This window comes from Protopterus annectens, chromosome 2.part2 (genome assembly GCF_019279795.1).
Source record: "Protopterus annectens isolate FY-2018-M chromosome 2.part2, PAN1.0, whole genome shotgun sequence".
Lineage (NCBI taxonomy): Eukaryota > Metazoa > Chordata > Ceratodontiformes > Protopteridae > Protopterus > Protopterus annectens.
This window is the reverse complement of record NC_056730.1, coordinates 762,845,698-762,862,577: the sequence shown is the minus strand read 5'-3', so window position 1 is coordinate 762,862,577 and position 16,880 is coordinate 762,845,698.

Sequence of the window (16,880 nt, the reverse complement as noted above, 5' to 3'; positions counted from 1 at the left end):
CTTCCCTTATCTGCTCTGCCCCAACTCTCCAAGAACTTCAAAACAAGACTTTGACTCCTGATCATTTCAGGAAATAGAAATCTAGCTATCAAACCACCAGCTCATTTTAAACCCAAACAAGACCAAACTTATGCTTTTCACAAATAAAGCAACCAATCAACCCACATCTGCCCTCTTTATTCACTCCTCAAATGGAATTAAAATTGAACCCACAAACCATACCAAACTCCTAGGTGTAACTATAGACGCAGGCTGAAATTTAACATTCTCATTTCCCAGACAAAAAAGTCCATGCCAAACGTGGGTCTACTGAGCCAAACCCTTCCTGACTAACCAAGCTAGACTAGCCACTGCTAGATCCCAGCTCCTGTCTACCTTTCTCTACTGCTTACACAAATTTACTAACTTGCGGAAAACTGGCTTGAACAACCTATCATCCTGCTACCATAAAACTGCAAAATTTGCCAGCAATCATCAACACACATCTCATCACTGTTCTGCCCTCCAACAACTAAATTGGCTTGAACTTCCCATCCTACTGACTCTCAAGCAGCTTACCTTCACATACCAAATATTACAAAATCCTAATCAATGTCCTGCACTTTTCATCCTAGTTCTGCCTCAAGTCAATACTAGGTCCCTCAGATCTTCTGACAGACGGTTACTAAAAAGAACCCATTCCCATAACTACCATGGTGACTGTCTCTACTCAAATAAAATAGCCAAAGCCTGGAATGCTCTCCCCCAACACATTCAAAATTCTCCAAACTCCTCCTCCTCTAAAACCAAAACCAGAGAACATCTCAAATCCAGCTGAATCTGCCCATGCTGGTTTCCAGGTTGATACACCCCCCTCCCAATTTTCCTCTCTGTTTTTTCATTCTTCCCAATGCAGTTATTAACTCTCATACTACTCCTGCAAAGCAACTTTGCAAATTATGTACACTTAAATGCACAATGAATGAGGACACCATAAATTGTTCCTCTTTACTATTCATTTCTATGCAGTGTTTAAAATCTCTGTGCATAATATTATCTCTGATGCCACAATTCATATATGTATAAAGTTTGTACTCTGACTCCTTCTGTATATACTGGTATAATTTTTGACATACTGTTAATTTTGTATATGTACATTATTTATTCTTCTTATGCTCATTAAGTTTCCCTTGCTTGCTGTAAAGTCTTTTATACACAATTTTTTTTGTTATTTGCTTTGGAGCTTTTCTCCCCAGGTCTCCAGTGAAAACGTGCTCTAGGGCCCAGTCGAACACTACCCAGTTAACAAATGAAAATAAATTAAAATAAATAACTAAATAACTAACTAACTAAATAAATAAATAAATAGTGCCCTTTATGACACAATGGTTTTCAGACATTCAAACAGGGTTGAAGGTGGACAATAATATGAGACAGAACACTTTAATTATCCTCAAATGGCTACCTGAAGAATATACCAAACTAATGCCATTATTATTTTTACATTACTTTTTTTTAACTACTCCTCTGGTTGAAATTTCAACTTGGACTCAGAACTCAGTCCACTTCTTAATTGAATTTGTTATCATTACTTTCCAGAAAAGTCTTATTAGATGGCTCTATTACAAAATGTTGACACAGAGAAGAATAGAGAGTGGGCTAGCATTGGAAAAGGATATGTGAGAATGAGTCAAGACCTTTTGCTTTTAAAGTGTCCTTGTACAGTTCACAGATGAGCAGTCAGTTCATAGTCCATAGTCTGTGTATTGCACCTTGTATGATAGCTGTATCATTTCACTGATACAAAAGACCTGCAATTGTGGTTAGAAGTAAAGATATTCATGACAAACCTGCCATTGTTATAACTTTATACTTACATGTACAAATATCTGATGTGTGATGATTATGGGTGCTACTTAATGTGAAAAGCCTAAGGCTGAGCATGAGGATCTTAATTAAAAATCTACATGTAAAGATCAATGAATCAGTCAATAATTGGGCTGTAATGTTATATTTGTCTGAATGAGAAGAAAGAAAGACTGCTTAATCATTATCCTGGGTATATATGAAGTATGTAACATTGTATAGTAAATAAGGTTGTATTTTAGAACTCATAATCAGACTGTTTAAGGCCATAAAAATGTTATGATTGCATAAATTAAAGGAGTGTGTCAAAGAAAGATTGATTTTTCTTAAGGTGTACTGTGACACTTTCCATCGCACATGTAATTAGTCAGACTGTTGTGATGGGCGTGATCTCCTTACTATATACCACATCAAATTCTACAGTATTAGATGCAAAAAATATGTTATTTGGGCAATTAAAATTGTTGATAAGCACCACCCCTTGAAATGTTTCTTGAAACCAAAAAAAACCCTCCTGACCTGACATCATGAAAGATTGAAAACACTATGCCTCACTAGCAAAATTAATTCTTAAGCTTCTATTTTTCATGATAAGTGCAATAGCAAGGGAGACTGTATCCTAGAAATATAATTTACCAACTATGTCTTATAGATGAAATGCTCTGCATTGAAGCAATATATATGATGCTCTATTTGTACAACTCTAGCATTAGTAAGTAGCTATTCCTCTAATGAAGTACAATGATTTTTCAGTTACTCAGAATGCTGTGCTGGTGTATGTAAATCATTGCCAGTAACTAAGATGAAATGAATTTCTTTGGTAGTCATGAGGAAAAATTGAGTGAACATTGAAACTAAATAATATAAAAGTCATAATCATTGTTTTGTTTTCAACACCAGGAGCATATCAAAAAATGAAATTAGTTATAAAACACAAATGTATGAAAAGTGTACAATGCACACTAAGAATATCTGAGGCACTTTCACCACATTTGTGCCCTTCAATAATGCAAAATTACACAGTGATTTGGCATTGCAGGCTCAGTCCCTCATTGGGTACTGGGTACTGGATCTGTTAGTCTTCTGTGTCATATGCCAATTCAGGATTGCAGAGGCTTTGTTCATGGAAGAGGACATTGTGTAATCACTTGATGTATCATGTTACCCCTTTTATTATTCCATCTATTGTATTGCCCTTCAGTCACAAACACAGTTCTACCTTTTGAGTTATGATACTTTGAAACAATGCCTAATAAGTTGTTTCCAGACTTTTCTACCAGTGGTGTGTATCACCCCCCCCCATTTAAATAAATATCAAAAAATATAAGAGTACATAATAAGCAAATGTTTACTCTAACATAATTTTACATAAAAATACAAAAAAAATCCCAAGAGGGCAGTGTTTCTTTATCATGTAAATTCTCCATACATGCAGGACTTTAAGCAACACCTTTTTATGACTTCTAGTAGTTGTTTTCTATATTTATCTGTAAAGATTCAATTTAAGAAATACAACTGATTTTTAACAACAAATGTGCACATATATAAAAATTACTTACCCCTTAACAACATCAATAACTAAACTGTGCAAGGACTGACAATCACAAACTTATTACAGAATTATAACATACCCAATATCTGCAGTGTAAAAATAAAAATCTGGTTATAAAACGTAAGACTCAGAACACAAGAAAAAGTGATAAAAATGGCAAATATAAACATGCTATATGTGTAAACTCTGCATGTCTAAAGCACCCTCAATTTAAATTAAAAAAGAAAGAAAACATTGATGCTGAAATATGTTTAAAACCACATCTGTAAAAATTGTAAAAGTGCATGCCTAAATTGTAAACTAGACAGCAGTTATTGTTTGTCTTTTCAGCTTTTCCTGGTTAGGGGTCGCCACAGCGGAACTCCGGTCCGCTAATGATTGGCAGTCGATTTTTAGGGTGCCGAGATGCCAACCCGACGCCCAACCTTCAGCGAAGGCACGCCCATTCACGCATGTCTTTCGAAGGCCACTCACAGCTGTTATTAAGAAATCAAAATTTAACTTGATCAATAAAATAAAGTAAGTGATTAAATAAATAAAAAAACAATGAAAAAAATCTCATCTCAGATGAAACTGAAGTTGTAGGTCAGGAATACGATCTCATTTTCTCACCCTCTGTTCTTCATGCTGATGCTTCTAATTGTCTTGGAAATGCAGTTGGGCAAAAACAGGAAGCTGCTCTTTGCCACTTGGTGGGGTAAATATCTAATTTCCATCATGCTTTTAAATATAGCACTTTTATCCTAACATTATATATAACATCTAGCTAACCAAATGAGGTTCTTAGTGTGGTAAAAGAGAAAAACTGAGTAAACAGAGAAACTAAAAGAATCAGAGTACAACTAACTTTATTTTTTATTTTTACAAAATAACTACACCTTTTAGATGAGCAGTATACTTGCAAATGAAATTAGTTGTATAACAAAGATGCTTCAGAAAATGACCAATGCACTTTAAGGGGAACATTTAGAGAGAAGAAGGACTGATGGAAATAACCATTAGCGCTATGGCCTTCACAAAGACCTTCTTATAAATTAAAATGGACCCATGTGACTAATTATGCAGCTGTTTATCCATCATTTGCTAAAATGTCCATTAATGAGACCACATACTATCTATTCAATCATTTAATTATCAGTAGCTTATTCTATGCCCTGTGGACCCACAATGCAGGTTTCAATTAATAACACAATGGTTATCTTAATAGCGTTGATGTTTCTACAGTTGCTTCATGTCTAACTAACCATGGGATGTGAAAAAAGTAGACTAACACTGGTAGTGGGATAAGTAATTACAGGCAGTTTTGTCTGCATGCCTTTAAAGTGTATTGTAACTAAAATCAGCACCTTTCTACTCTATCAGTCATTGGCTAAAGTATATAATTATCATTAGCACTTAATTCTAAGAGTACATACTGACAAGCATTCCTTCTTACTTCTTGAGTGTAAACAGTTAATAATTTCTCCTTCTTTGGTTTAAGTTATCAGTTTAATTGCATGTATGTTACATAGTACCAGGAATGTTCCATTACACAGGTACTCTGCAGTTTTCTGACTGCAGCCCTTATATTAATAAATTGCAGACTGTGATCCTAATCAGTAGACTGAGCACATGATCAGGGAATGCCCAGCTATGTGTAGTCATTTTATGGCATACCGGTGACTGTGTGTAATCATTTTATGACACACCACTGACAGTGTTCTCAACAAATGCATGTCTGACATGTCATCTTCCAGTATAGTTTATCATAGTCAGAAACTTAACACTTCCCCATCTCATAGGTTTATAAGTGTTTACTAGGTTAGCAATGACAATAGCCTTTTTAAGCCTAGCAATACATCCTAAATCTCTGACAAGTTCTGGTACCCTTGATAAGTGTAAGCAGACTTTGGAGATTAAACATTTACAAGCAGGGGCCTAGGAGATGAACCATCTACAAGCTACCTATGTCCATTACAGACATAGTTATCAAACCAGAGATACATTTCTTGTTCCCCATCCAATTGTCCAAGTGACTCTTGAATTGGGTTAGGCAAGAACTCTGCTTCACATGGATGTGGGGGGGGGGGCTGTTCCAAAGAACTGGTTGTCTCTATGATACATACCTGTCTTTCTAGCAGGCCCTATTTATATCACAGGTAAGGTTTAAGTCTTTAGAATGGGTGATTTTGGTGTGGATTGTTTTGCAGATATGCAGAAGGTCCATCAGGGTGGGGTTTGTCAATGCATTGTACGCCAGGCATAGATCTCCCCTCAAAAGCCTGTAGGCAAGAGAATACAGGGAGAGGGCCTCAAGGCAGTCTGCATAGGGCATGTTACTTACACCCTTCCTATATTCTTTTAGGTAGGAGCCTCTGTAGACATTCCAGTTGTTGGATATGCCTGTACTCAATGATAGGTCTGACAAATGCCAAATATAATGGAGTCAATGATAGGTCTGACAAATGCCAAATATAATGGAGCAATGACTTCCTTGGACAATATACCATACCTTTGTTTATAAGTTGCACAACATAGAATGAATTTTGATGGTCAAAGCCTAAATCACTGTCTATATGTGTCTCCAAGTCCCTGACCACTGGGTCAACTGTTAGGGGTTTGTTGTCAATATGATAGTTACCAGGAGTGGATGACTTCGTGAAGGATACTAATCTGCATTTTTTTTGCATTCAGTTTTAGTCCATGGCTCTGGCACCATGTATTTGTCTGTGTCAGCCCTTCATGGAGAAAATTTGTGTTAGTGGAGTATTCTATGACCACTCCAAATTTGCAATCATTAGCAAATTGAGTCAGCCAGGAGCCATTGACATTAGTTTTGACTTCAGAGAAGTAAATGCCAAAAACGAGCAGTTCCAGGACTGAGGGACTCTGCTTGAGACTGGCCTCCTTTTAGATGTGGACTCCCCAATTCTAACTTCCTGGGTCCTGTCTGTAAGACAGGTGGCTATCCACAGGGTGACATAAGGGTTTAAACCTCAACTCTTGAGTTTTTCAATAATGCCTGAGTTGGGTATTGTGTCAAGTGGGTTGGCCAGGTCTAGGTAGGCAGTGTGAACCATTCAGCTCTCACCATTGCATTGGTTACCTTCTCAAATAAGTCAACCAGGTTCAGTAGACCTGCCCTTGATGAAACCAAATTGGGTTGGGTCTAGCGTCTGGACTGATCATCATTTACATGATAATTCTTCCCATGGCTTTTCATATGAAACTAGTGAGACTTAAGGCTCTGTAGTTTCCAGGGTCAGTAGCTGGCTAACCTTTATGCAGAGAGAGATGACTGTTGCTCTTCTCCATTCATGAGACATGAAGTTTGTATTGAAGCTACAGTTAAATAACAACTCCAGATGACCTGATAGGTCATGTTTTGTGCTATTTTGGCATCCTGGAATATTGTTTGGGCCCATTGATGCAGTGTTCTTGGCCTTAGACAGAGTATTAAGGATCTGTTCCCTAGTGATAGCAGGGGGAGTTATATTTGATGGTATTTCCTGAGGGAAGGTTGAGGAAGAGAGAGAGGTAAAGTCAGAGCTGAAATTGCTGGCCAGTAGGCTTGCTATATTTTTTGGCTCAGTATAGGTGGCCCCATTAACAATTAGCTCTATTTTGTACTGCCTTTGAGGTTATGCCATACCTAAAGAAAGTCTTGTGGTTCTCCTTGGCCAGTGAGGCCACATTTACCTCAAGTTCAGCTATGGTAGACTTTATTTGTCCTCTGAGTTGTTTGTTTAGTTTGATGAGAGTGCTTTTATCCTGCTGCGTGCTAGACCTCCTAATTTTTGCCATAGATATTCTTCATTCTGGTAAATAGCCCATTGATGCTGTGATTCCACCAGGATGACTTGTTTTTTTTATTTAGGTCTGTACTTCTTCTTGGTGAGTACAGCTGCCTCTATGCAGCTATTAACATACTTGGATAGGGTTTCTGTGAGCAGTTTTTTGTAGTCAGCAGTGTTTTCAGAGTTTATGGTGATTGAAATTTTGCCAGGTTATCACTTGATAGTAGGTAGTTAGACTTAGAGTAGTTACTGAATATTCCAGATTTAGCTGGGATTCCAGGTATTTATTTCAAAGGACACCATTTTGTGGTCTGACCTTACTGTGAGATGACATTGTACTAGGGTGTGTGCAGTACTCCCCCATATTACTGAGGACCAGATTCAGTATGTTTGAACCCCTGTTTGGTGTATTGACAATCTGGTCCTGGGAGATTGTGTTTACAATATCCAGGAATCTCAGTGCCTGTATGTTTTGTATCATATATGATTCTCAGCTAATAGTGGGGTAATTAATACTGCCCATGAATACAGTGTTGGGTTGGATGGTGAGTGTTTCCAATAACTTTAAATACCTGTTATGGGTTTCCTGGATTTTAAGTTGACGAAGCTCAAGTGCATTGTCCTATTTGACCAGCCTTGAGGCATTTTTATGTTTTGAGTAAATCAAGACACCTCCATCTTTAGTCCCTGTCATTGTAGTAGCTGGTTTAAAGGTGTGGAAGGCATTATAACCTTGCACTGCCAGTGTGCTGTCCACGACTTTAAACCATGTCTCAGTGACCACACAGATGACAGCATTCTCTAGGGTGAGGAGAGTTTGTGGGGAGTGTTTTTTGTTTAGACTCCTAGCACTGAGCAGTAACTCTTTTAGATTTCCTTGGCTTTGATTTGCTATGTTGTAAGTATGTTCAGTTTGGCATTGCCTAGAAAAGGCACTATGGGGGAGGACAATGTTTTGGTTAATATTCAAAAGCCTAGAGGGGAGAGGTGCAGACCATCCCTGGAAAGCAGCGTGGTCTGTTGACCATCTCCTTCCAAGCTGACAAATATTGGACCCCTTAGAATGACACCAGAAATTAAGCCATTTATTAAAGACAGTCATGTTCTGCTTGTATTGTGGCAACATCCTTGGAGAAGGTGGACTGCTGCTCAGTGCTAGGCTCATGCCATCCTGGGACACATATTCCAAGATCTCCATGATGTCTCTCATCATATAGTCTAAGGAGATATGCCATAGGTCATTTACACTCACATCAGTTATGACTGAGTCTTACTGGTACTTATAGTCCAATGATCTGTGTGTGTAAGTAATGTGGAAGATCCTGGCCTCTGGATAAGAAACTGACCGTGACTTACTTCTTGTTCAGCCTAGTGAGAGTGATCTCAGTGTCTCTCACAATTGAGTCTGCATGACCAGAATGCTGGATTGCATGGTGGCTTGTGTCATGGGCTTAGAAATAGAGGCTCCATGAAATGTGGCTGGATGTGTTGATAGGAGTGTTGTTTTGAAATGGTGCATGTGAGGCTGCTGAGGTTATTTGCTATGTGTACTTTGTCTAGGAGGTCTTTAGGGCTTAGGAAGGTTACATTTAAGTGCTTCAGCATATGTCTGCTTGGAACTGTGTGTGATGAGTGCAGTGTGTGTACTACTGACAACCTGATTTACATTAATAATGCTTTATATGAGAGCTTTGCCTCCAGTTGCATTGTATAAATACATCTCTCACATACCATATCAGTTTGTTTGAGAATTAACTGGTTGTCAGTAAACATGAGGCAATTTCTACATTGCCTCAGGATGCCCCTATCCACCACAAGGCTATAGTGGGAAAGTTCATATCCATGGCAAGAGACCCATTTTTATTGAATAGACCATTGAAGTGAGACTATAAAGTAATGTTAGAAGTATTTGGTTTGCAACTCCGGGAGCAGTGTTTACTAATGTAAACTAGCAGTTCTGTGTGCAACTAGGTACTGGTGAAATTTCAAGGGTGCTTTTACAGGAAAAAGGTCAACTCAAGGTGTCTGCATCTATACAGGGCAAGGCCAAACATGGGAGATGGAAATAATAAGTAGACCCTGATGATTTAGGGGTGAAATATTTAGGGAGATATTCTTAATTTAAGTTAAACAGTAGCAAATCAATAAATGGTTACTGAAAAGATAGAATTAGGTTTGTGAAAAATGATGGAAAGAGGGAATTCAACTTGAATGGCTGCTGCATGACTATGGGTCTATATTAGAGCATTGAAGTTTCAAAACTTTGACTGTTCTAATATAGAACCCTATTCAGTGAAAGCTGAAAATATTGAAGCAACAGAAAACCAAATTTTTTCCTAGGGAAAAAATTTGGTTGTCCGTTTCTGTTGCTTCGGTATTTTCAGCAATGTGGTGGAAAGTTACTGGTTTGGTTCAGGTAAGTCTGAGATTGAGTATGGGTTAGGTTAGTTAGGGTTAGGGTGCGGGTTAGGTATATGTGCGATTGTGTGGACGTAAGGGTTAGAGCGGGTTAGGTGAGTTAGGGTCAGGGCGCGGCTTAGGTATGTGTGTGATTGTGTGGATGTGAGGGTTAGGGCGGGTTAGGTGTGTTAGGGTTAGGGTGCAGGTCAGGTAAGTGTGCGACTGTGTGGACATGAGGGTTAGGGTGGGGTAGGTGAGTTAGGGTTAGGGCACGAGTGAGGTGAGTGTGCGATAGTGACAGACCTTAGGGTTAGGGTTTGGGTTAAGTTAAGTGGATAGTTAGTGGTGTGTGTATAATTTAGTGTAGGGTTAGGTGTAAGGTTTTAGGTGTATGTGTGTGGATTGCTTTTGGTTTGGTGTGCTTGTGTTGTGTGTATGTGTTTTGGAACAGCAAATTTTTTCCCTAGGAAAAAATTTGCTGTTCTGTATGTGCAATGTTTTTAGCTTTCGCTGAATAAGGTTCGATATTAGAACATTCGAAGCTTTGAAACTTCGATGCTCTAATATAGACCACCTGACTAGTGGTCTCAGCACAGCTTCATACTGCTGGGAAACAATGTTCCTTTTCTTCTTCTCTCACTTTAAGCAAAAGAGCAGCACCAGTCCCAAGGCCACAGACTCTTTGGTGCTCAACAGTCCTGTCCCAGATGATGCAAGGGTCTGTAGGCTTGTTGTAGCCTTTTCCTGGTATATGCCTTGAATAGCAACCAGATCAATAAGAAAGGTCAAACACAGATACTCACTGCTCAGTCAGAAACAGCCAGGAATCAACACACTCTGCCCTTTCTTTCACCAGGAGCAAAACAGAAGCCCTAATCCCAAGATGACTAATGAACGGCAGAATCTGGGATCTCCAATAATTGGTGGACTTTTTGTAGATGTTGCAAATTTTAAAGTTAAGATGAAAACATGGGTCAATATCCTAAGAGCTGCAGTATGTATTAAGAAGTTAGATATGAAAGAGGGAATAACTTAAGCTTTAGCTATCTAGGGGGAAAGCTACTCATTTTAAAAGAGCAAGATATATTGGAAGGGGGTGGGCACTCTGTATTACGGCTCTATGGAGAGTGATGGCCAATAAACTGAAATAGCTGAAGGGGAGTAATTTCACAAAATGATAATTTTGCTTACTTGTAATAACTAATAAAAGAGGAGAGAGAAGGAAATATGTGGTGAAATTAACCTAAGGCCAGCAGCTAGAAAACCAGATGTGTTTAAAACACAGCAGCTCCGAAGTGGGAGCCTGGGGGATAAACTTAATTTTTGTGTGACTTAAAGAGTATAGCTGTAGTGTCTTTTCAAGTTTAAATATGTAATTAACAGTAGAGTACAAGAAAAACACATTGTAAAGAAAGTAAATCACAATATACAAAACAGAAGAAGGCAATGAAGCAATACAAAATGCAAAAATGAAAAACAAACTAACCTTTCCCTCACAGCAAGCTGTGGCCCACTCTGAGTGAGCTCTGCCAATTAAGCCTTAAAATGTTTTATTTTACCCCTTAGATTGAATACATACATACAAATATTTCAAGCATGGGCATTAATGCCCTTCTAGCTTGCCAATATACCAAAACACTTGTTCCCATAATAAGTGTCCAGACTGTTCTTAAAAATATCTAAACTACTACTTGCTTTAATGTAATTTGGTAGTCTGTTCCATGCATCAGCTACTCTGTCAGAGAACCAAATAGTACACTTCTCATTGCTACAGAATCTTCTACATAGGTAGTCTGATGATTCTCAAGTACAGTTTGATGACCCCAAACATTCTCAGATGTAGTTGTCTATAAATGTCCTATATACCTGAATGAGATCTTCTCTTAGATATTTGTAAGAGAAACTGTCTAAGTTCAGATATTTTTTCATAATAACTTAAATGTTCACATTCATGGATGTCCTTGGTATATTTCACCTCTACTATTTCCATTTTACTCATACTTGTTTTCCTATAGAGTTTACATATTCTTATTCCATACTCAAGTTTTTGATTTTCTAGACTTTATAAATCTTTCTATACAACCCATAGTTCTATAACTATCATTACACAATTGGTTGATATGATCAGAAAAAGTCATAGCTGAATCTACCCATATACCCAGGTACTTAAATGAGTCTAGAGTTTCAATCACTGTGTGCTGTATTAAATATTCACATTTCAATTTATGTCCCCCAAATATCATATGCTTAGTTTTTGATGAATTTATCAGTATATTACTAATTGCCCAGAACTTGTAGTTAGACCTAAAACAAGCTTCCAGTTTCAACCCATCCCTACCAACTATGTCAAAAGGTTGCTATCCAAACTCAAACCTACTACACTAGTAGTTGAAGGGCTACCTGTTGAATACCTTCAGTTGGCTGCCAATGAACTTGTATTCCCTATATCCATCCTTCTAAACAGGTCTATCTCAGAAACCTCAATACCACCCATCTGGAAGACCTCCCATATTATCCTCCTCCATAAATGCGTTACCTCCACCAACCTTACCAACTATTACCCCATAGCCATCCTGACTCCACCAGCTAAAATACTTGAGAAATGTATAGACCACCAACTTATGCCATACCTGCTTAACAACCAGCTTCTCTCTCCTACCCAGCATGGATTTTGGCCTGTACATAGCACAACCACCACCCTACTCTCTTTTACAATTCTCCTCAACCAAAACAAACACATGGGCAATCTAACTTCTGCCATATTCTTGGACCTATCAAAGTTTTTTTGAAATGGTCAACCATCTTAAACTAGTGCACACACTTATTGACCTTGGCCTTAGTAACCATTAGCTTGGTTTCAGAACTATTTACAAGGAAGTCAATAAGCAGTATGGTGGGACAGCACCTATCCACACTGCTACCCATCACCACAGGAGTCCCACAGGGTTCCATTTTAAGTCCCCTCCTATTCTCCATTTTTACAAATAGCCTCCACAGCATCTGTCAAGGTGCAACAGTTATACAATATACTGATGACTCAACACTTGTCTGTTCAGCCAGTGATCCTCAGAAACTCCTCTCTATAACCCAAAAAGCCTTCCATACCACTGAAATCTGGTTTCTTAACAAAAAACTAATACTAAATCCCAAAAAACAAACTGTTGCTATTTGCACCTAACAAATCTACCACAATACCCAGCCCATTTAATATTGTGTCCAGGGATGGGACTGTCATCTCCCCTGACACTCACACTAAATTGCTAGGATTGATAATAACCTCACATTTATTCAGTATATAAATCAAACCATGAAAAAATATCCACAAAACTGGGCAGTCTATATAAAAATAAACCATTTCTAACAAAACCTGCTAGGATAACAATTGCTTAAACTCACCTCCTTTCTACACTATTTTACGCCTCACCAATTCTCAGCAATGTACACAAAACTGAAATTGTCAAACTCAACACCTGTTACAATCAAATTGCAAAATTTGCTACCAGTGCCCCCTACCTAGCCCACCACTGCCATTCCCTAGAACAACTTGGCTGGCTTGAATTCCCTAATCTCCTAAACTGTCATCAACTTTCCATTGCCCATAATCTTCTACTACTCCCAGACAAAACTCCAGCTCTGGCCAATCTACTAGAACTACAGGCAAAAACTAGACAATTTCGCTCTAGCGACAAAAAATTAATCAAGGTCACCAAGACCAACTGCACAGCAGGGGACTCCCTCTTCCCTAACTATATAGGCAATGTTTGGAACACCCTACCTGCTTCTATTATCTCAGCAGGCTCAAAGATTGCATTCAAAAGATTCCTGAATGATCACCTAAAGCACACATGGATATGCACAGGTTCCTCACCTGGCTGACACCCCCTCCCACCCTCTCCACTTACACTTGCCCTCTGACTTCAGCTTCATCACCAAAAGAATGCAACTTCTCTCACTTCCTTTTATTTCCACCTCTAATTCTAACCCCTTAGTCAATACCCATATGTCACTGCTAGGACACTCTGTTATCTATCCACTACACTTTTCTCTTTACACCTCTGCTCTTACTCTATACTTAAGCTACTTACTCCTCCTGCTTTTCTTAACTGTTATCCAATTTCCCATCTCTGTCTCTTCTACTGCTACTATACTCCCTACTATGTCTAATCTTTGCTTTCTTTGTTGCTATACTCCCTACTGTGGCTAACTTGCTCACAAGTCAACTGTATAAAGTAAAAAATGCAACCCCTACTAACCATGTTCACCATTATGTAATGTCTCAACCTAAAACTGTAAAAGATGTGTTCAGTCTATGTAAATATGTTAAATCTTAAGCTTCAATGCTATGTTACTAGTCAATGTTTAATTTGGTACTATCTATGTAAATTTGGATCCTTCTGTATACACCTTATATTTTGTTTAAAATTTAACTGTGGGGCTTTTCTCCCTGGGCCTCCACTTAAAATGGACATGCATCCAGTCAGACTTTCCTGGTCAACAAATTTAAAATAACATAAATAATAATACAATATTATTCTCCTGTGCCCAAATGGTCAGTTTAGTCAAGTTATTTTGCAGACATTCCTTATCTGTAACACATGCAAACAGTTTACCCAATTTCAATTTGTCTGCATATAAATTATAGAACACCTCAAATGAAAAGGTTAGGTCTGAAAGGTACAATCTAAAAAAGTAATGGCCCAGGACGGAGCCCTGTGGGGCACCCTGATTGTAATCATGGATTTCACCTGTCCAGTTGCTGTATTTTACTTGCTATGTACGATTTGTAAGCCATGCAGCTAACCATCTTATCAAGAGTACATCAATACCTAGTTGTACTAATTTATTGATCAATGTTATGTATATGACCCTGTCAAATGCTGAAGTTAAATCTATATATATTACATTACAGCACAATTTTTCATTCATAGCTGTTATTACATTGTTATAGAACATCATGTTACAGGTGGTAATAGATCTGTTTTCAACATATGCATGCTGATATATGGTTTCAAGTCACAGTCTATCCAGTTCTGACAATAACCTATCCAGTATTAACTTCTCAATTATTTTTCCACAACATGAAAGCAGACTTAAGGGTCTATATGACTCTGGGTTTGTCCTACTCCCCTTTCTCTTAAAGACAGGTTTAATAAGCGCATGTCTCCAATCTTGAGGAATCTCCCCATATTTATATGACCTTGTGAATAATACATATAATGGTAATTTAAGTTCTTATTAAAGTATTTAGTTCCTAGCTCCACCTTCTTTTCACAGGTAATTAACCTTAATTGACCTGTTTTCATTTTTGTGTGACTCACAAGAGACACAGTTGCAATCTATTTCATAGTTTAAATATGCAATTAAAAGCAGAATACAAGTAAAACACAGTGTAAAGAAAATAAATCACAACATACAAAACAGAAGAAGGCAATGAGCAATGCCAGTTAAAAAAAAGCAAAAACAAACTAACCTTTCCCTCACAGAAAGGTGTGGCAGAGTCTGAATAAGCTTCTCTTAGATCTGGCAGGTTTGGCATCTGTATGATAACTACATAATGAAAGCAGACCTTAAAGGAAAAGAGGTCTGGTCAGTTAATTTTCATTTTATCCAGCCACTAAAGATTCATTGAAATGATATTACCTTCAATAATTCCAAATAAATAACTCGAACTAACACCAAACTACTGAAAAAATGCCGCAAGATAACTTCGGAGACTTTCGGTTTAAACCGGCAGTCTCCGAAGTTGTCTTGTGGCGTTTTTTCAGTATTACCTTCAATGATGTCTAGAGTATTTCTTCAGTTTAGCAATGGGTTTAGAAAAAAAGGACCAATATTGTTTTTCTGCCATTTTCATTGTAATATGTTCCATTTTGCTGCAGAGAAAATGATGCACATTTGTGTAACGGTTTACTATCATAAAATCGCCGTTCACATACCTCCCAGTCCTCCAATCATCAGTCATAATGTCAAAAAGGGAAATATCTGCATCCAAAAAAGATCAGATCCATAAATCCGCCGAGGACCTTATTTCGAACTACTGAATGGCACACAAATGAATGCGATGTCCACTGATGATGAAAATGAATCTGCGATGAAGATCTGCTAGTCGCAGTAAATAAAATGGAGAAATAGGGAGGAACTACAAGACAACATGATTAAAGAGCTGCCAGTTGTGAAGACTGTCATTTAAATTGATTACATTGAGAAACAGGTGGATTTATTTACGTAAAGTGTATGCATAACCTGATAACCTAAGGAGATTACTTTCTGAGTGTGGAAGGGTGAGTAAAACTGATATGTGAGTAGGTAGTTTAAATGTGTAATGTAAATAACAGTTGTTGTTTGTCTTTTGGCTTTTCCCGGTTAGGGGTCGCCACAGCGGAACTCCAGTCCACTAATGATTGGCAGTAGATTTTCACGAACGCCGAGGTGCCAGCTCGACGTCCAACCTTCAACGAAGGCACGCCCATTTATGCATGTCTTTCGAATGCCCAGCCAACCGCGGGGAGGACATGCAGACTCCACAGAGAAGGCACTCCCTGCACTCCAGCCGAGAATCGAATGGGAGAACCTCTTGCTGTGAGGCAACAATGCTACCGCTGCACCACCGTGGATTAATGTAAATAATAGTATATTAGCAAAAGTTATAACATATAGTGTTTGTACAGCTCATTATGAGCAGTATTATGTGAATACACATTGCTGTAAGTATTAATTGTTCATTGAACCGTGACATCTACAAGGAGTAATATATTAGATTTAACTAAAATGGAAAAGCATATTGCTGTAATGGTTTTACAAACTCTGCATATGATTTTTAAATTGTATGAGTTGTGTATTGTAGTCAGTATTTGACATTGGCAGTAGATACATGAGCATATAGTCAATGTGTGCTGTGACAGCTGTTTGCATAGTCATGTTTAAGGTTAATTACATAGTAGTAGGACAATTCCTTTTGGCTATAAGCATTATTCCCTTTGTTGAATGAAGCAGTGATAGAGCTGACAATGATTGTTATTACTTTGTGAAAAGCACAATAGAAAAGAATACATCATGATGTTGTGTACCTGTGTAGGTATAAATTATAGCTGTATACTGTTCTATGTAGTGATTACCAGCAGGCTTTAGTTGGCAGGAAACATGTATCGGCTTAGGTGTCTATCTGTATAGCTGTATAGATAGTATTTGGAAAGGGTAAATGTGTAGTCAGTGCATTTTAAAAATGTTTGTCCATTAGGAGATGTCTTCCATTGGCAATGCAATCCCTTTGTCATGGGTTGTGTTTGTGTTACTTGTGATATATACAA